This window comes from Ailuropoda melanoleuca, chromosome 14 (genome assembly GCF_002007445.2).
Source record: "Ailuropoda melanoleuca isolate Jingjing chromosome 14, ASM200744v2, whole genome shotgun sequence".
NCBI classification, from domain to species: Eukaryota; Metazoa; Chordata; class Mammalia; order Carnivora; family Ursidae; genus Ailuropoda; species Ailuropoda melanoleuca.
Window position 1 is genome coordinate 32,607,442 of NC_048231.1, and position 21,053 is coordinate 32,628,494.

At 50.0% G+C, this 21,053-nt stretch overlaps 1 long non-coding RNA gene and 1 other non-coding gene across 2 annotated transcripts; both read left to right on the top strand.

The window, feature by feature from the left end:
* The first annotated feature begins 3,690 nt into the window (after positions 1-3,690).
* On the top strand, positions 3,691-20,161 carry LOC117796128. Its single transcript, XR_004620506.1, has 4 exons — positions 3,691-3,780; positions 4,844-5,018; positions 11,868-11,925; positions 19,881-20,161. It is a non-coding gene; the product is annotated as an uncharacterized LOC117796128 (long non-coding RNA).
* Positions 18,689-18,795, top strand: LOC117796135. The gene has a single exon (XR_004620521.1). It is a non-coding gene; the product is annotated as a U6 spliceosomal RNA (small nuclear RNA).
* Positions 20,162-21,053: the final 892 nt, after the last annotated feature.

Here is a 21,053-nt window from a genome sequence, read left to right on the forward strand (position 1 = left end):
CCGCTCTCCCTCCTCCCCCTCCCCTCGCTGCAGCGTTCGCTGAACTCAACCCGCGGGTAGGACGGAGTTTAGACCAGCTGAACCTCTTGTTGGTTTTATACTGAGTCGACGTCATCCTGGATTTAGTTCCTGGTAATATGCAGATGACAAACAGAACCAGATTTGGCCCTTTCTGTGCCTTTGGGTGGGGGGGGCTTTAGGCAAATTAATGAAATTAACCTAATCTTTCCCATTCAGCGGCCCCGCGGCGGGCCCGCGGAGCTGGGCGGGCGTCCTAATTGCTCGGGTTAATCTCATTAATGCCATTGTGCGGCGCAGTTAACAACTCCCTCCGCCCGACCTCTCCGCCCCCACCCTTTTTTCTCAGATTGGGTCCTATTATTGGGTGCGATTTCCTCTGTGAGAAACTCCAATTCATTGTGGACAGTTTTACTTTGGGGCTACTTTTTGCCCCATTTCGGAATTTGTTTTGTTTTAGAAAATGCAAGCGGCTGCGTCCTCTCTCAAGCAAGGTTGAAAACTACGCTCTTCCTCCGGACCCCCAAACTCTCACCGCCAAATTTTACTTTTCTTTCTTTCTTTTTTTTTAATCTCGAGGTTCTTTGCCGAGTGGAACTGGTTAACCCCACCCCCAACCCTTTTGTTTTCGCAAAGGCCAAAATTTGTAAAGGCGAAATCGACGAAAGAGGTGCTTTGTGGTTCTTAAAAATATATGTATCTTATTTTTTCGCAGTCACTTTGGGTCTGAAAACTACCATAGGAATCCGTAGGCCCTTACAGAGACCAAATTCAGCCGCTCATTAAAATTCGCCACCAAGAGTAGCACTCCCAAGCGATCCTTCCAGCTGCTCCCTGCGTGGGTGTCGGTAGGTTTTATGTTTTTTCTTTTGCTTTTTAAAAATTATTCCTGGAAATGAGGTGTCTTCTCCCCCATACTGTTTTTGTTTTCAATCCAAAATCCAAAAAATGGGGCTTTGGGGATTCCCCACCTCTTTCCCCAACAGTTGAGTCGCATTTTCCCCATCCGTCTCGCCAGCTCCCTGATTGGGACAGGCCCCCTAGCTGTCCTTCGCCCGACAGGCCCGGGCTGGGCTCCCCAGCCCCGGCGGCCTGGCCGAAGCCGGGCTCTGCTCGCGGCAGGCGGCCGCGGTGATTCGCGGGATCCTCGGCGCGGCACTGCTGGTCGGCTGGCGCTGCTGAGGCGCATCCAGCCCACGACCGTGCGCAGGCGGCAGAGCGCCCTTCGAGAAGGTAGGCGACGGTGCGCGCGGAACGAAAGTAGCTCCCGAGGTCCTTGAGGGCCCGGCACAAGCCCCAGCTTTGCAGAAATGTCCTTTCTCGGCCCCTCGAGCAGGCACCTCCAGCCACTCCAGGGGAAGGGGTAGGGCCGAGCCCCAAGCGGGACGGCCTGAGGGCCGGGTGGGGGGCAACTCGAGTTTGCCGACGGAGGGCAGCCGTTAACTCACGCCCATTTCCCCCTGTGGCTCTCTGGCTAATTAACAGGGATCCCCGCAGGGTTGTCTGATGTTGCTTCGGTAAGGCCACGTCTGTGGGTTGCCTCCTCCCGGGCGGTAGGGCAAAGGGGAAAGGGCACTTGTCAATTGCTCTTCCCGGGTCAGAAGAGCCGGGCGCGGAGGTTAGGTCCGACCCGCGCGCAGAACTCCGGCGGTGCGCAGGAGCGACGGGGAGAAGCTAGACGGTTGCGCTTCTCCTAGGCCTCCGCTCGTGGACCTCTGCACCCTCAGGCCCACCCGCTGGTGGCCCAAGAGCCTTGCTGCTTTGAATACTGAGCAGACTAAGACATTGTTGTAGGGGGAGATTAGGGCAAGACCGGGATGGGTCTCAGTTTCGGGAGGCAATCGATTTTTTTTTTTTAACAATAGAAACCGGTCCCAGGGGATGGAGTGTGACCGTCCCCTTCGGGGAGGTCAGGTCTAGGGAAAGAAGTGCAGCGCTTTCCCTTTGCTACTAAGTAAGGATAGAGGCATTTTTTTTTCCACTCTGGGAGACTTTAAAAAATCACCAGTTTCCGGGCACATTCCCCGCCAACCTTTCCTGGGTTCGATTCTGCAGGGCAATTGATGGAACTAGAGGCGGCAACTCCTCTGTGAGTCTTGGCCGCGTTTGTGTTCGGGGCTGTGCGCTCTGGGCGGCTCGTGCGTGAGTCGATCTTTTAAGACCTCTGCTGAGCCGGGCGGAGGCAGAAGCGCTGCGGAAAACCAAGGCAGAGTCCTCGTCCATTTCTGTGAAGGTGCTCAGACCGGCAAGGCTTGGAGACGTCAGCCAGAGTTCTAAAAAGAGCGCTTTCTAGTTTTTAAATAAGACAGTCTCCGCCGCACATGCGCCATGCCTCCTAACACTTGGTATACTGTTCTTTATAATACTCAGATTTAGCCAACTCCTAGACTTCGCCCCTTGCTTTTCTGCAGTGCGCTGTCGGTACCATCCGATTCCTGGATGGAAGAGCACTGTACAGGGAGTCTGAGCGTCAGAGTTCCCCACCCAACGTTGCCACCTTGCAAATTATCCCTTCTCTTTAGGTCTCGGTTTTTTGTCTTTGTTTTGTTTTGGTTTTTTAGTTGATGGAACCAACGCCAACAATCATTGGGTCCCTTACAACCCTAAGAATTAACGAGGCTAGGTAATTGTTGCCCGTTGGCCGAAGAGACTGGGGGTAGACTTTGGGGCATTTTTCTAGTTCTTTTCATTGGGGCAAAGGAGCGTGTTATCCCTCACCCCCTCCCAGGGCAGGGTCTCTATCAGCTGGGTCCAAGATTAGGAAAAGGGAGCCTGAAAGCTCCGTCCTCTTGCAGAAGGGATTTTCTGGGAAGAGGACACAGGGACCCAATCGCCGCTCTATCCCAGTTATTCAGCCAGTTATTCTCTTTCTCAGGGAGCTCACCCCCCGCGCGGCGGGGGCTCCCCATCCTGGTTGCCCCTCAATCTATGGGCTGCACAGTGTCCGCGGGGAGGCAGGAGCCGGGGAAGGCAGTCCTCCATGCGGCGCCCCGCGCTGAGCGTCCTCCACGGGCCGAAACCCACAAGTGTCCGCAAGGCACTAAACAAACAATCATCCGCCTCGCGACGCCAGGCACAATTGGAATAACAAATGCAACGCACTCAAATTGCCTGCCTCCTGTTCCTAAGCGATTGTTTGTCGGCCCCGCAGGCACCGCTCAGCATGGGAGGACCGGGAGCGTCCGGAGGCGGCCAGCAAGCGCTTAGGTCGGACGTGCAGTAAACACGCCGCTGATTTTACTTATTATCACCCAAACACGATTTCACACAAAGCAATCACCAAGCCAGAAGTCTATGTAAATGTGTTTGTTGAGGAGTCAGTCGCCCCGGTAATAGCCCTCATTTTTAATATATTAAAGAATAGATCAGCGGATTTAGAGTGCGTAAGGTATACGTGCGGTTCGGTATCTGTCCAGGCGCTTTTTTTCCCTCCACAATCATCGCTAAATTGATTCATAGAGTATAGATTAAATTGCTTCTCTGATTTAAAACAGAGTGCCCAAATTTGGAGCGTGCGTCTGGCTCTCGCCACCCGCCCCAAGAGATTCTCAGCCGGGAGGAAACTGTCGCCCACGATCCTTCCACAGGCGCACACGCAGGCACCCATGGCTGTCAAAAAATGCATATGCGGTCCTAACTTCTTGCGGTTTCGGGAACTTTCTTAATTCTTTCAGCCTCTGGCCCCATCACAGCTCAGAATCGGATGCCCTTAAGAAGGATTTTTCGTGGCATGGGCAAAAAGTTGACGTGTCCTTTTCAAAGGTAGGGGGGTCCCCCTGGAAGGGCGAATTAGCTGGGTCAGAGGAATGAGGAACAATAATGAGCAGAGCAGGCTGCAGCCGGTGCGCAGCCTCGAGACCCCATCCAGCCTTCACAGCGCAAATCGGCTTTATTGTTTGTAGTCGGGCTTTAAAAAAAAAAAAAAATCCAGTGCTTCAAAAATGCTGCTCAAACCCGGGTCTTCGGCCCTGCTCCTTGGAGGACACCTCCGGTAGCCCCAGGGGGTTTTCTGAGTGAGGTTGGGTGGGTGGAGTATGGCACCAGGTGCAGATACCACCCCGCTAAGGGGAAAGCGCGCCCAAGGGCTGGATGGCTGGATCTCCTGCACGCAGTCAAGGGCGATGTAGGGACGCTTAGGAGCTGAGTTTTGCTCAAAGTTTTGCAACATTCCCAATAAGCGCTCAGAGCCCCTGAGGACGAAATAATCAAGGTGTTAGGAAAACTCAACATAACTGGGGCGGGGGGAGAAGAGGGTGTCGAAAAATGACGTCTTCCCAAAGCATGAGAAAAAAAAAATAGCTCCAGGTTTCCAGGGTTGCAGAAATCCGCTCTCAGCTGAGCTGTTTACCAAAGTTTGTTTCAAAGTGACTTGCACCGTTGCTTTTGCAAATCACAGAATGCAAATGACGATAATTTGTTCTCAGTGGAACTTTCTCTTGAAATGATTAGCAAAGTCAGTCATTTGAAAATTAGAGCGAATGCACAGACGGTTCCCGAAGCCCCTCGCTAACCGATATCAGCTTCTAAAGTTTTCATTCATGTAAACCTCATTAATGAAGATCTTTTATTTAAACGTCAAGGGGATTTGAAATTCAGAGTAAATTATGAAGCTTGTATGTCTAGCCAAGTCATGGGTCAAATGCATTTGTGAAAAACTGCTAAAAGAGCATATGGTTTTGAATTTTTCTACAATGACTAGTGTTTAAATAAATTGCTTGTACTGCTTAACTTCATGTGTAATTTTGACAGAAATTGGCCTATAGCCTTTTGATATGTAAACATTTCAGCCTTTTATGCGGTATAAAAAAGACACTTTGCTTTTTAGGATCAGCTCAGGCGGTCACCCTGTAATTCTGAAAGCTGGCACCTACCATTACATTCTTGCTAGATTTCAACTTCCCAGTGGCAGCCTCAGGGAGAAAAAAAAAAGGAAAGAAAGAAGGAAAGAAAGAGGATATTTCAAAAGCAATGTCCATTTGGGATTAAAAGCTACAAAAGAGGTGAGAACGTGCCACTTACTATCTGAAAGAAATGGATAAACCATAGTTATTAAAGAACATTTTCTGTCATTTTTCTTTAAGCCAGCCCGGCAGAGGGGACACTTAAGCAGGGCTGGGACTGACTGCCGTATCATTAAATGCTTATCGGAGAGCCGAGCCAATCCGTCCAACACACAAATAGGTGTTAAAAATCTAGGTATCACTTCAGAACGTTACCAGTGAAATGGCTCCGTGTCACAGAACCCATTAAGATGCAAACATCACTCAGTCTGGGAAGAGAATCACCCTGGGCTTGGAATTACTGAACACAAATGGCAGATCTGAGTCTTGCACGGGGGTCTTTCGCAGCGGGAGGCTGTCGTGGGGGGGAGGGTAGCAAAGACGGCCCAGGGCACAGTTCAGAGACCACTCTGGGTTGTCAGGGGGGGTTCTGAAACACACGGATAAATCTGCATAAACCCATTTGTTGCTAATATCTCTGTCTCCCGTAAACAAGATTGGGATGTGGATTGCAAGGCCCGGTCACCCGGAGGAAGGGGAACAGACAAGAAGCCCAGCCCCTGAGGTTACCCGGTTACCCCAGCGCTAGACTTGGGGGGGGGGCACACTTTGACTTGGTATGCACCCCGGCAGGACGGCCACCTCGCCTTCTCCTGTGTTCTCCCGGTCCTACCCTATTTATCCTATATGTCGGTATCGTCCTACACAGACTTTCCCGAGAGACATCTCCCCTCCGTGAAGTTTTGGAGGAACTCAGAGGAGATAGGAAGCGACAGAGACAGGTTTCTTTGTACAAGGTTGAGCCAAGGGAGCGAATTTAGATCTTCTTTCTGGAAAGACTGTCCTGGGACAAAGCCTTGATGCAGAAAAAAGGCTGGCCGAGAAAGACAGGCTGAGGTGTTTTTATTTACATTTCTTACGCATTCCAACACATTGTACTGTGGTCAGCAAACCGGAAAGGAAAGGACATATTTCAGAGCATAAGGAAGGCACCAGACTTTTGTTTTGTTTTGTTTTTCCTGAGCGTTCTACATTCCTGTCTAACTTCTGTCCATTTTGAAATGAATAAGGGTAATTTTCCCCCCTGTTAGCTGTAGTTTTAAAGTTCTTAGAAAAACAACTGATTTTGTTAATAAAATATTTCCGTAGCTTTCAGCAGCTTAACTTTTAGGAACTTACCCCAAAAATGTGTTTGTGATCAAAATTAGCTAGGCAAGGGATGTATTTGGGGTAAAAGAGGAACACTTAATACTTAAAAGATAATTTGAGAGGTTGAGGGCTTTGGGGTTTTTGTGTTTTGTTTTATTTTGGAAGGAGAGAATATTACAAAGTAAAACTGGAAATCAGAGGAAAAGATAGCCGTGCCTGATGGCTGTGTTAGTGTCCAGAGAGGTTAGTATCAGTGGAGGTACGTGTCATCTGAAACTTTGCTATCGTGTTCATCATTTTAAGGAGGACTTGCTAAAATGGTCATTGGGCAGCACGTCATCTTAAGATCTGGATGTGAAATGTGTACCAGGTAGCGTTGTTGGCTCTTTTTAAACATCTGCGTGAGGAATCTAACAAGCATTCTCCCAGGTGTGTCTTGTTCTTCAAAGCAGGACAAGGGAGGCTCAGATTTGCTCCAGCATCACTGTCAGTGGCGGTTTTAAATAGTTTTCTGAACTCCAAAAAGGGCCCTTACTTGGACCCATTCATTCCTGCCTGCCTTTTAAAGAAGCAACCAGACTCCCTCGTCCATTGGTTATATGCAGAAATCAAGGCTTCTGAAGCCTCAGGAGTCAGAGTCATGGGAAGTGGGGGGAAGACCCCTTTCTGAGGTCGCAGATCATGTCACCTGCTCAATCCCACCATCCAGAGGGTCTGATGCTGTCACTCAACCTTAACTTGGCTTTGCGGTGGGTGGAGGAGGCAGAGAATTCAGGTCACTTCTCTGTCCTTGAGGGGGCAAAAGGAGGAGAATTCCCAGAAACAACCTCAGCTTCCATTTGTTTGATTTGTGTTAGGGCTTTTAGTATCTTTTCATAGCCAGGAGGTCAGGAGTTTGGGAATACACTGCCCTACACACACGCACACGCACACACCCTCCCCCCACCCCCTACGCCTTCATTTTGCACACTTGATCATTTCTGGGCCAGTGAACCCCAGTACCAGCTCCTTGGTCACCTCTTTTCTGGAGCTTGTGTTTATTTTCTTGTTTTGGGTATCTGCTGGCAGCCAGGGACAAAATCTGAATGATGCTGGGTCCACGAGGTGGATTTGGTTTCACTAAGCAGTAAAATTCTTTCTGCAGACCAGAAGGTCTTGGATTTAAAATCGCAAGAGTCCATCTCCCCTGTCATTGGGTTGTTTATAATTTATGTATAATGGGGAAAAGTAGTCTGTTTGTAGTAATGATAGCTTGGGGAATTGAGTGTATGAGCCAAACATAGGACAGTTGAACTGAAAAGAACCCCTCTTGTCTACATGATACCTCGCAGGTTTTTTTTTTTTTTTAACAGGTCCCCAAAGAACATTTCATTCCACTCTCAGAAGGTTTGTAGATAGAGTCATTTTTAGCTCTGCCCAGTAGGTCAGCACAATATTTGCAAGTGAAATCCTGACGTCAGCAAACAAGTTCAGTGCCCAGCTAATGACAATGCTTCCTCTGACCCTCCAGGATTCTGGAAGTACTTGGATCTTAAAGGATCTCCAGTTGATTTTAAGATGGGAACAGAAGTTTTGGGTAATGCTAGTCACATTCTGATGGAAGCTGTGGCCTTTCTTCCCCACCCCCACCCCCCAAAACCCTCAGAAAGGAGCTTTCCAAGTTAAACTAGATGATCAAGTGAATGTTTCACTTGAAATAATTTTGGAAATAACTTGTTCCCCATTCAAGTCCTTCAGTAAGGAGCCGCGGTGGGGTGGGTTGCTCTCAGAGCTCTCTCGCGTGGCCGGGGTGTGCCCGCGCTCCTGAGGACCGGTGGATACTGAATATGTGTGACGAATGCACACCACTCCGTATTTCGGGGAAATTCTTTATTGAATATTTCTCGCTCGGAAAGCTGCAGTCGCTGTGAAATCTTGCTCCTTGGATCTCTGTCGGGGCTGACCTCCTCTCCCAGCCTAGTAACAAATTGCCTTTTTATGGGTTCCTGTTCTAAATGGGGGCAAATGTCTGCATCCCGGGGCGGAAGGAGGTGGAAACTGGTATTGAGGACTAGCCATGAGTATGTCTAATTAGGACAAACCACCAGTTCGGTTGTTCTAGAAAATGCAGCTCTGGGCTGCTCGTTCTCTGTGCCTCCTTCTCTGGCTCTCTTCTCCCCTCCTACGTGGCATTCCCCTGTTGGCTCGGCGTAGCCACGCTGGCTTCCCTGTCCAGCTGTGGACATGGCCTCTGCCACTCTGAAGGCCTGGAGGAAGTCATTGGGGCCTTCCTGGGCTCCAGGAATGAGGCCCCCTAGAGTTGGAGATGTCGGGGCTTGGACCCCATGGGCAGAACGAGCATTGATTCTCCTCCATGTGTGCTAACTCACTTGTTTAAAGAGAGAAAATACGTTTTCACCCCTTCCCCCATGCCACCTCCTTGCTTTTCCATCCCCCCAAATTCCAGGCTAAAGACCATTAGCAGGAGAGTGTTAATTAACCACAGTGGGTGCTCTCCTGAAACAGATAAAAGAGCAGGCGAGGGAGAAGTTCTGTCCATCCGTCCGCCCAGACGTTGGCTGGGGTCATCGTGTGGCTACTGTGCGTGCGCACAGGGAGTGCGTTGGCGTGCGGGTGACCTTGTGTCTCTCCAGCCACACCTGTGCACACACGGAGGCTGACCATCACCTTTGAACCTGAGGACTGACACATCTGGGTGGAGTGTCCCATTGTCCTCTGGGTGGGTCCTGAGCCCAGAAAGCATGAAGACTCCCCAGACCGGCCTGGGTTATGTCTCCATTGGAGCCTTCCTTTTCCCATCTCTGAAATGGGGGAGCAGTCAGGAAACAAGCTACGAACCCCCTCTCAACTCAGGCATCTGCTGCTGTTCAGCATTCATTTGAGTTCCGGCTGGGTTCAGGGAAGACACAGCCCCATATCCCAGTGGTACAGTCTGGGGGGCAGAGGGGTCAGAATCCAGGCCAAGGCCACATGGAGATATGGGGGCAGAGCTGCCTGGATAGAGTTGGCTCTCCGTGATGCTTTCCTCCTGCTCTTGGGTAGTTGAGAAGTGCCTCTTAGAGACCTTCGCGGTGACAGGTACCGCTGGCAGGCCTCCCCCACCTCTGGGAAGCCTCTTCGAAATCCGCATTCACCACTCCCTGCCCCTCCACACTGACAAAGCAAATCAAGGAGACTTCCACGGTGAAACTCTGGTCACTTGCCGTTCATCCCGCAAGCGTCCTGTTGAACACTGGCAAAGCTCAGCTCTCAGGTTCCAGAGCTCCTCATTCCAAGAGCTGCCGCCGCCTGTGGGTGGTGTGGTGGCTGGAAGTCCAGGCCCTCCGTTGTTCGGCGGACTTCCAGCTCTGACGTTGGCAGGCCGTGTGACCTGGTGCAAACCCCGTCAGCTATCTGAGCCTCGGTCTTGGACTCTGACACGTGGACGGTAGGATCTCACGCTCAGGGCAAGTGAGCGTGTGCGCCCGTCAAAGAGCCGTAGTCACTGTTACAGTGGAAGGACCTTCCCACGTGAAGGGATTTTTACCATTAGGGCTCCCCAACTCCTACTCACAGTTTAAGGGAGCAATTCATCGAAGGACAGAGAAGCATAACTACCTGGAGGCCGGTTGCTAGAGGCCTGGGATTTTGCTCGCAGCAAAACAAAAGCTTCAAATCCTCTCCTGGGGTAATTCCCAAGGAACGTGGCGCATCACAGGAATTGCCATTCCCCACCGCTTCACTGGATTCTCAGATTAAAGCAATGGGGGGGCACGAGGCAGGGAGGAGTAACTCGGCTTGCCTGGTGAAGAGACGGAGGGCCAGTCTACCAACTTTGTTCCTGGTCTCAGAGGGGAGGTCGTGGCACCGTCATTCCTGGCTGGGCCTCCTGGTAGCCTGGGGCTCCTTCCACCAGACCCCTCCTTGTGCCACCTAGGCTTTTGCTTCTTCAAACACCCAGCTACTCCAGCTCTGCTGGGGGAAAAATCAGGGTGGCTTCCAAACTGTGGGGAGTCTGAGAAGCTGAGGGACCACTTGCTGGGAGGGTGGGGTCTTCCGGAAAAGCTGTGCACACACTCCGAAGGAGGTATCTGGGCCTCGAGGAACCCGGGGTGGAAGGGACAGTTTTTAGGTCAGAGTTCACATGTAGCCTCAGGCCCTTATCTGTCTTCGTCCTCCTCCTGCTCCTCCCCCTCCTTCCTGGGCGTGATATATATTATTCATACGCTAACCTACTAAAGATTAAGATTTAAGACCCCCCCCCCAGTAAATCCACCCTAGCGATCCTGTCCACTCATACTACACATGAGGTCTGTGGAAGGATATTCATAAAGGATGATGAAATTCATCAGGGGCAACCTGAATGTTTATGGGAAGGGTACTCGAAGGGTACTCATTAAATAAACTAGTATGTACGCGTCATAACCATGTGGCCATTGAGGAGAATAAGGCCATCTTGTATGTACTAATACGGAAAGCTCTCCAAGATGTCTTGTGGAATAATAAAGACAAGTTATAGAACTCTAGTATTAGGACTGTGGGTGTGTGCGCGGCGTGCTCACACACACACAACCCAGCAACATTGACTATGGGCTCATATGAGTTAATATTTGGAAAGTAGAACAATGCATGGAACATAGTTAAGTGCTGTATGGTGCTTGAGAAATAAATCTTAAGCACAAAAGAGAAAGATCTGGGGGCGCCTGGGTGGCTCAGTCGTTAGGCATCTGCCTTCGGCTCAGGTCGTAATCCTGGAGTCCTGGGATCAAGCCCCACATCGGGCTCCTCCGCTGGGAGCCTGCTTCTTCCTCTCCCACTCCGCCTGCCTGTCTTCCCTCTCTCGCTGGCTGTCTCTCTCTCTGTCAAATGAATAAATAAAATCTTAAAAAAAAAAAACCAAACAAACAAAAGAGAAAGATCTGGAAGGTCCACCACCAAATTAACGGCACCGGTCACCTCTTTGTGGGAAGGCCTGGGATTGGAGTAGATGCTTAAACAGGACTAGAGCCTTATTGCTAATGTTTTGCTTTTGTACAAAGACACAGCATCTGTGTTTTACTTGTGAAATTAAAACTAACCACGTGTCCAAACCCAGTATCTACAAAATCTGAAACTCCTTTCCTCCTCTGCACAGGCAGTGTTCCACGGAAACAGCACCAAGGTCAAACAAATAATGGGATAAGCACTCCCCCCCTTCCTCATTTCCTCAACTAACACCTCATCACAGGCAAACAGCATCCTTGGAAATGAGTCCCCCTCGCTAATGACTTGCTCCCCTGGGTTCCTGGACCATGGCTGGGGGTGTGAACAGGAGGGGAGTCCTAAATGGACACATTATGGTTTTCAAGTCTTAGGACTGGATTCTAGTCCCCAAACTCAACCCTCGTGTGTGTAAGTCACTTCTCACTCTGCGACGTTGACCCCAATCTTTGCCGTAAGGACCCCAGTCTTTGCCGCAGGTACCCCTTAATTCTTGAGAAACGAGGGGGGCAAGTGATTATCATTAAAATTGTAATCCTCTTTGTGCCTCGGCACCTAACAGTGCCCGGCCTGTTGTCGGTACTCAGTGGATGTTTGTGAAACCGAGCTGAAAATCATTTATAAGGAATGAAAATAATAACAAAGGAATTGCTATTTTATAGCATGAAGTTAATATTTTGATCCTTCATGTTCTCAATGCACTCATTCAATAGCTATTTATCGATTGCTTTCTGTGTGCAGGGCACTGGGCTACGTGCTGGGGAAGAAAGACGAACATGAAAAAGCCCCTGACCTCATGGTAAGTCCCTTACACTCAGAGAGATTGCCAGCAATAAAGAGCCATGGCTCAGGAGAAAGAAAGCAGGTGATCTTAGCTATGGGAGCTGTGAACAGGACAGGAAATTATTGTCATGGCCCAGTGTGTTAACAACAGAGCACAAATGTCTGGGTTACGTGAAGTCGGGGAGACTCGTAACTCAGATGGAGATGCCGTTTGATTTTGACGTGTCTGTATCCACAGATCCTGCTCGGGCTTTTTGCAGTGAGCCTGCTTCATCTTCATCTGACAATCGGGGAAGGTAGCTTTCATGTCGTGAAGCTTTGGACCAACCACCATACTTAGACCTGAGCTCAAATCCCGATTTCACCAACTCCTAGCCAGGTCACGAGGGGGGCAGGGCAAGGTGTCAGGGTTCAGAGCCTCAAGGATTCATCGGAGGAAGATTACTTGTCGGGTCGGCTCTCGGGGTGTTGTTGCACCGATGGGTAGTTGGTGTGCAGAAGGGGCTCAGCCCATGGAAGCGTTCTGGCGCAGGCAGGAGGGGCAGCAAAACACCTGTACCCCACCAAGGCTGGTCACTAAATGGTAGCCTGGGAAGGCATTCCGGGTGTTCAGATTCAGCATTTTTCCAAGAGCCTAGGCCGTGTATGGATACTCAATGTGACTCAGAAAATTCACCTCGATCCTCTTCAAGGGGAAAGATAAAGAAAATCTTGATAGTACTTCCTTATCTCTAATATACTTTAAAGGCCTTTTAACTTGCATGATTATCCTCATTTGCACAGGAGGAAATGGGATCCTGGAAGATTAAATGATCATACAGGTTGTAAGAAAGCAGCAGACGTGTTAGACAAACCCAGATCTCCCTGAAGCCTGCGCTCTTTGCGTTCAGTCCACACGAGGCAAAGAGCAGATGCCAAGACTGGAAACTTTGAGCAGGGGCTTTCTGTGTTAGCTTGCTGGGGAGTTTTTGAACCTTTCCGATCCTCAGTTTTCGCATCCATAAAATGGGGTCAGTGGTCACCCTGTCCACATAGGTTGTTGTGAGGAATAAAGGAGCCACTTAGAGCTTTCGTAGGCGTGATGGCCCAGAGGGTAATGCTATGTGGAAACATAGGGACCTAATTCACAGAAGTTGGGCTCTTGTCTGAGGAACACAATTCACCTGGCTCTCACTTTCCTTCATGTGCACATGAGAGGAGGATAGAGGGTAGAAATTACTCTGTGGTACATGAGGCTGAAGCTGGCATCACATCAGAATGAAGGCGCTCGGTGGGTATGTCTGCCCAGGTGGCATGTGACATGGACATGGTGCTTAGCAGGTGCTAAGGTCGGGCTAATGAGGAGATACGGTGGGCAGGTGAAAGCAGGATTTGAACCAGGCACCTGGTGGAGAGCTGCCTGGCCGCCTTCTCTGCGGTTCTGCTTCCCATTCCGCTGAGATTAGTTGAGAAAGGGGTGTGGTAGGACGTTGCAGACCCCTGCCCCAGGGGACTCCAGGTCTAAGAATCACTGCCCTGCCCTTCCCCCATGCAGCAGGTGGGACAATGTGCAGTGTTTAGAAGAAGTTGGTCTGACCGCAGGTGTGGGATGTGCCCAGATCTCTTCAGCTCTCTTCCTCTCCAGAAGTGGGTTGTGGCCACGCTGGGGTACCCACCTGAGCCTGGAGGGCAGATGACGCAGACAGACTCACAGCCGGGCCGGTACTGCACAGGGCTGGGAATCAGGCTGGGCTGGGCTGCTTCAGCAATGGAAGAATGTGCTGGAAACCAGGGCAAGGCCGTTCATGCTGTGGAACGTAGGCAGCCCTCTGCCAAGGAGCAGGTCCTACTCCCTGTGAAGTTGCTGACTGTTGGCCTCTGGGACTGGGGTCCTGATGGGGCCAGGGGGGCGCTGGGGAGGTGGGTGTACTATAGAGCTCTTTTTTGAGACCGTTGTCCCGAAGGCCCCCTCCCATACCCACTGGGTGCGTTTCCCCTGGCCTTCCCTGCACCTTTCTGAGGAGGGTCCTGCCGGGGGTCTCCTCACCCCCTGTTGAGTAACTGGGCTCTCTGGAGCGCCCTGCCCGGTGTGGGCTGCTGCTCTGTTGGCGGAAGCAAGCACGTTCCCGTACCCAGCAGTTGCTTCCTCCCCGGGGCCTGAGCAGGGTCTGACCTCCATCTGGGGCCATCCCATAGCCTGGGGGGCGCTTTGCATTTCTTTCTCAGAGCCCCAGGATCCCTGATGTACAGAAAAACTGCACAGACTTCAAAGTTGAACTGCTGTGGGCTCCAGTCTGCCACTTGAAACCAAGGGCTGTGGGTAAACCCCCCAAAGTCCGATCCAGACTCACCGTGCCCATCTTTAAAATGGGAAGAAAAACATACCTACTAGAGCTGACGCAGAGTTACAACGGCTAATGGTGTTGGTGTTAGAGTTAAGGATAGGGCTACTTTTAGGATTAGGGTTAGAGGTTCGACTCAGGGACCTGGTGTAGTCGAGAGTGAAACCCCCTTGGGAGTCGATGAATCCTAGGATGAGTCTGAACGGACCTTACTGACCGTGCGTCTCCCAGGGTTGCTGCAGGGTTAACTCAGATGACGTGCTTGGCATTTACTATATTTTGCCAATTCTGGGATACCCTTGTTTTGTTATTCACACTTTAACACATCCGATGTTAGGGTTCCACTTACACCTGGTGGCATCAACGGGCAGAGCATTTACAAAATAATGATGCGTGTTACGTTGGATGGCACCCTCGGTTAGAAGCAGTGCTGTATGGTTGCTGTGATCGAGCCTCTGTCCTCGGCTTACACCGCTGGGCTCAGAGGAGTTGCCGTCCCCCGTCCCCTGGGCCCTGGGCTCCCGTCGAGACGATAGCAGGTGTCGCATGCTGTTTTCTGCTCACTAGGTTGATATTCTTCTAGCCTGCTCCTGTGAGATGCCCGGGGAGCGGGGAGAACTGGTCTTCCCCATACCCCCATCCCTATGCGGCCCTGCTCCCCAGCACGGTGCCTGGGGATCTGATAGGAACCATGATGTCAGTAAAAGCTGCCATTTGTTGAACACTTACAATGAGTGAGGCATTCGCCAGAGGCTGGGCATTTTTATCCTCATTTATCCCCGTAATAGCCCTCAGAGGGACGTGATAGTATTACCCCAATATATAGGTGAAATGGAGGCACCGAGAGTTCTAGGAGCTTATTCAAGGTGATTTTTTATAATACCCTTGAGGTGTCTTTAAAGACAATTTTCTTTAAAGATTTATTTATTTATTTGAGAGAGAGAGCGAGCGAGCGAGCAAGCATACAGGGTGGAAGAGGGCAGAGGGAGAGAGAGAATCTCAAGCTGACTCCGCACTGAAGGCAGAGCCCGATGTGGGGCTCGATCTCACAACCCTGAGATCATGACCTGAGCTAAAATCAAGAGTTGGGTGCTTACCTGGCTGAGTCCTAAGCTGACACGCCTCAGTAGTCTTTCATGGCTGCCCTGCTGTCTTACATGACAGGATGTTCCAGAATTATCTCATTCACTTCCTGGTTTCTTTAAGGGAGAAACAGTGTTTAGAGTCCATCGTCTGGGTACTGGGGATGCTCACTTACACTGTTGAGATATTGCTTCTGGGCCTTTTCAGTGGATCTAGACTTAACAGAGTTTTAAAAATACAGCTAATTTTTTAAAGGATAAAATGTATCATGAGTTTGTACTGATTCTTCTCATTCTAACTCAGGCTCTTTTTAACCTTTTTTTTTTTTTTTTAAGATTTTATTTATTTATATGACAGAGGGACAGCCAGCGAGAGAGGAAACACAAGCAGGAGGAGTGGGAGAGGAAGAAGCAGGCTTCCAACAGAGCAGGGAGCCCGATGCAGGGCTCGATCCCAGAACCCTGGGATCATGACCTGAGCCGAAGGCAAACGCTTAACGACTGAGCCACCCAGTCGCCCCTCTATCTAAGCTTTTTAAACTCAGATGTCCGTCTTTTTCTCTTACACCAAAATCCTGGCTCCCAGTGACAAGTGGGAGAGAGAAAACAGGCTGAGAGATGAAATGCTAACAAAAACAGCTGACAGCCACTGAATGATTCTCACATGCCAGGCCCCAGCAATCCTCACAAGCAGCCTCGAACCACGTCATTATTACACAAGGCAAGTCTGAGGCTCAGAGAGGCTGAGGAAACTGCCCAAGGTCACACAGCTAGTTCAGGGCCAAGTCAGGACTCAGACTCAGGCAGGGTGGCTCCAGGGCGAGACCTTTCCTCCTTAACCCCCTCCCCTTGCTTACAACGGTGGGCAGTGGAAGGCAACCAGAGCCCTGGAGAGAAGCAATTCTAGAGCTAAGAAATTGAGCGATGGCTTCCACAGTGGGCTGGGAGACCAGGAAGGCTCCTGTCATGTCCTGGGTTCCGGGGACACCATCTAGGCCATGACAGTGACCCAGGCGAGGCCTGTCACACCTGGTGCACAGTATATCATGTTCAATCTCAGACAGATAAACAAACTCTGTCCTTCACGGCAGCAGGACATTTTGGGCAACTGGCTTGTGTGGTCTAGTTCTGCCTCCTACGAGTTGGCCTTGAGTGTGAAAGGGAGTCAAAATGATGGCCGTGCCCAGTGGAACTCAGGTGTGGGGATTCCAGTGAAGGAGTCCCGCGGTCAGCAAAGCTGGATGAGGTGATGCTGGCCGGCCATGATGACCGCAGCGGAAGGCAAGGTCCCCCTTCTGCAGCAGTTCCAAGTTGTCCCAGTGTCGCTTCCCTCTATTGACAAATGAGGAAACGAGACGGGAGAAACAGGTCATCCTGAGCTCAAGCAACTGAGAAGTGGTAGAGCCTGGCCATGACCCCAGGGCTCTGCCCCCCAGCCTAGGCTCTTGCCTGTACATTTTGCAGCCCACGAACACGGGGTCATGACACCGATGGCGGGTGTATTAGCTTCCTAGCGTTGTTGTAGCAAAGTGCCACACCCTGGATGACTTCACCAACGGAAATGCATTGTCCCAGAGTCCCGAGGCTGGAAATCCAAGGTCAAGGTGTTGACAGGGTTGGTCCCTCCTGAGGGCCGTGAGGGAGAATCTGTTCCAGGCCTCCCTCCAGGCTTCTGGAAGCCTCAGTGTTTCTTGGATTGGCCGTGACTCTCCTTATGTCTTCACATCATCTTCCTTCTGTGTTTATGTCTGGGTCCAAATGTCTCCCTTTTATAAGGACAAAGGTCATATTGGATGAAGGCCTACCCTAATGACCTCACTGTAACTTGATTTTTTTCTTTTGAGACCTTATCGAAAAATAAGGTCACGTTCTGAGGTACTGAGGGTTAGGATTTCAACCGATGAATTTGGGAGGGACCCATCAACCCATAACACTGGGGATGGAGGACTGGTCCTCTACCTGGTGCCGTGGGCTGGGCAAACCTCAGCGTCCAGTGGCCCCTCCAGGCTGCTGGGCTCCCTCTGAAGCTCTCACTTGGCATTTTCCTGCCATTCCTGTTGGGCATGCACACGCGTGTGTGCGTGTGTGTGCGGGTGCGGGTGTGTGTGTGCATGCGTGTGTGTCTTCTGTGCTTTGTCTCCCCCATCTGATCATGAGCTGCCCTGGTGGCAGGGACCACATCTGGGCTAATCTTGTCCCTTCCTCCCAAACCAAGCTTTGCAGATTAAAAATTCTGCACACAATGGAATAACATGTTCCAGGCCTTTATCTTAAGCAAAGTCAACCCTTCACCTGTGTTCCCCCAACTCCGTCTCTCTTTTACATCTTTAAAGATAATTTGCAGCTCTCCTAATAAAAATTGGTTCCGGGCAAAAATCACTGATGGGTGCTAAAACCTCTGGGTGAAATTGTTAGGAAACGTGATGCTTATACACACTCAAAGCCTCGTACTACAGATTACTTATCGATTGCAAAAGGAGACCAGAGATTTCTTAGTAATTAAAAAGGAGAAAGATTGGGACACCTAAGTGGCTCAGTTGGTGAAGCGTCTGCCTTGAGCTTGGGTCATGATCTCAGGGCCCTGGGATCGAGCCCCGCATCGAGCTCCCTGCTCAGCAGGGAGTCTGCTTCTCCCTCTCTCTCTCAAATAAATAAATAAATAAAATCTTGAAAAAAATAAATAAAATAAAAGGGAAAAGATCTAGGAGACACCACCTCAATCAGTGATCGCAGTGACCTCAGCAGGATGGGACCAACGGACACCACCAGGCTCCCAGTATCATTTATGCTGCATGTTTGTAAAACATTTTCACCTTAAATCTAATAATGAGGAATCGATCAGACATATCCAGGTAGGAGAGGACTCTAGAAAACAGCTATCCCACAATCTTCAAAAATACCAATATCGTGAGAAATGAAGGGAGGTCGAGGAATTGTTCCAGACCGAGGAGACCCAGGACACAGGACAAGTAAATGCAGCCTGAAATACCACTTTGCATCCTGGGTCAGGGGAAAGTTGCTCTGAAGGACATTATTGGGGAAATTTGAATGTGGAGTGCATATGAGATATTAGTATTGTCAAAATTTGGACTTCACTGAATTCCGTGATTGTAAGTATTATATAAGAGAGCAGACTTGTTAAGAAACGTACACCGAGGGGCGCCTGGGTGGCACAGCGGTTAAGCATCTGCCTTCGGCTCAGGGCGTGATCCCGGCGTTATGGGATCGCCCCACATCAGGCTCCTCCGCTATGAGCCTGCTTCTTCCTCTCCCACTCCCCCTGCTTGTGTTCCCTCTCTCGCTGGCTGTCTCTATCTCTGTCGAATAAATAAATAAAATCTTTAAAAAAAAAAAAAAGAAAAGAAACGTACACCGAGTGCTCACTTGGGCAGCACATGTACGAGCATTGAACCCATACAGAGAAGAGGGGCCTGGGCCCTGCACAGGGATCATATGCAAATTCATGAAGTGTTCTGTATTTTTAGAATTTCTTTACAGCCATACCTTGGAGATATGGCAGGTTTGGTTCCAGACTATCACAATAAAGTGAATAGTGCAATAATGTGAGTCAAATGAGAAAGAAAGAAAGAAAGAAAGAAAGAAAGAAAAGAAAAAGAAAGAAAGACTGAGGGGTGCCTGGGTGGCTCAGTCAGTTAAGTGTCCAGCTCTTGATTTCGGTTCAGGTCATGATCTCAGGGTCCTGGGATGGAGCCCTGTGTTGTATGGAGCCTACTAAAGATTTTCTCTCTCCTTCTCCCTCTGTCCCTCCCCCGTCCCCCCTTTCTTGCCCCCTTTCTAAAAAATAAAGGTAATAGGTCTTTGGGAAAAAAAAAAAAGAAAGAAATATATACTGAAACATTCAAGAGTAAAAGGTCACAATGTCCGCAACTTACAAATGGTTCATCACAGTAATAACGACAGGTGGGACAAGTGTGCAAACTAACGTTTCGCTGTGCGAGGTTATCTAGTGTGTATTACCATGTCTGCACACACATATCCCCGTGCACCAAACCAGGGACACACTCCCTCATGCCTGCTTTGAGGGCTGTTTATGGATAATTCTGCCTAGAACAATGTTTGCCTCACGTTCTGGCTTGAGAACCATCGCCAGGGTAAATATTGTCCACAACATTCGGCTAAAAAGCTGGGCGACGGCCCTGGGGTTGGGGGTATGTTGAGGTTGAACATCCCAGTGGCTGGGAGAGACAGGAACCAGAAGGACAAAGAGCAGGGCTTTAGGCCAGTAGTCCCGTGGGTACCTTATTGGCGATGTTAAGGATGAAGGCGTTTGCATCGCTAGAACGCGGCCGCTGAGAGCTTCCACCCATGCCGTCCAACAAAAACATAACGTGAGCCACAGTGCAATTTCCATTTGTCTAGTAGCTGCAGTAAAGAAGTAAAAAGAAACAGGTGAGATTAATTTTGATAATATATTTTATTTAACCCAATATATCCAAAATACCTTCATGTCAGCATATATTTAATGTCAAAAGCACTGATGAGATCGTTTTCATTCTTTTTCTCACACTACATCTTAGCAATCTGGAATGTGTTTTTTATCTTTACAGCACATCTAGATTTGGACCAGCCGCAGTTGGACAAGTCCTCGCAGCCACCACACTGGAACAGCACAGGGATTAGACCATGAAATGAGACCGCGGGGGGTTCAAATCCCAGCCCTGCCACTTACTAGCTTCATGAACTTCAGGCAAAGCCTTGAATCCCCTTCAGCCTTCATGTTTCCCAGACAGTGGGATGGGATTTGACCATGGAAACTCTCTCTCAGGTTGTTTTTAAAGGTTAAGGTTAATGCGGGCACCTGGATGGCTCAGTCAGTTAATCGTCTGCCTCCCGCTCCAGGCATGATCCTGGGTCCTGGGATCGAGCCCCACATCGGGCTCTCTGCTCAGTGGGGAGCCTGCTTCTCCCTCTGCCTGCTGCTCCCCCTGCTTGTGCTTTCCCTCTCTTTCTCTTTCTCTCTCTGTCAAATAAGTAAATAAATGAGATCTTAAATAAAAAAGATTAAAGTTAGTGACCCGTGTAAAGTGTTTTATGGAGTGTTCACTCATTCATTCATGCTGTTCATTCATTCGTCTTACCTGTACAACAGCGAGGGGTAGCTGTGCTCCAGGCGGGGCACTTGGCAGGTCGTGAGCCCTCCGTGCAAGTGTTCTGTTTATACTGAGTAACCACTGAGCAAGTATAGCTTAGGACCAATGCCAGCAATGCTGTCTCGTGATAAATGCATAGAGAAGGTGCTGGGAAGAAGAGATTGCCTGTCAGTTGCCAGGACTCCTAGCTAAAGGCAGACCTTTCGGAGCGTCCTGGTCAGCCCAGGGACTTACTCAATAACTGTTCACCCTACAAGCATTTGCTACACGGTATGGTCTAGAATCGTAGGAGGCAGTAGCGGCTGGGAAAGATGGCAGGATGTGGGCTGCGGAGCTTGGAGGTGAGTCAGGCAAGGAGCTTGCAGTTGCTGGGGGCAGGAAAAGGCCCATGAGAGACAGATGAGACTTGGGGGAGAGGCAGGGAAATGGAACGAGGCCCACGGTGAGGCAGATGGGAAATACACAGCCTCAGGGCCATCATATGGACCGAGTGACCAGGAAGGGTGCTAGAAGTAAAGGGGAGATGGTTCTAAGAGAACAAGCCATATGTGTGAAGGTCAAATATCAGGGAAGGGCCTGGGGAGTTGGGGGATTGGGCTGACAGGGCGGGGTTGGGAAGGTGGGGAGTGG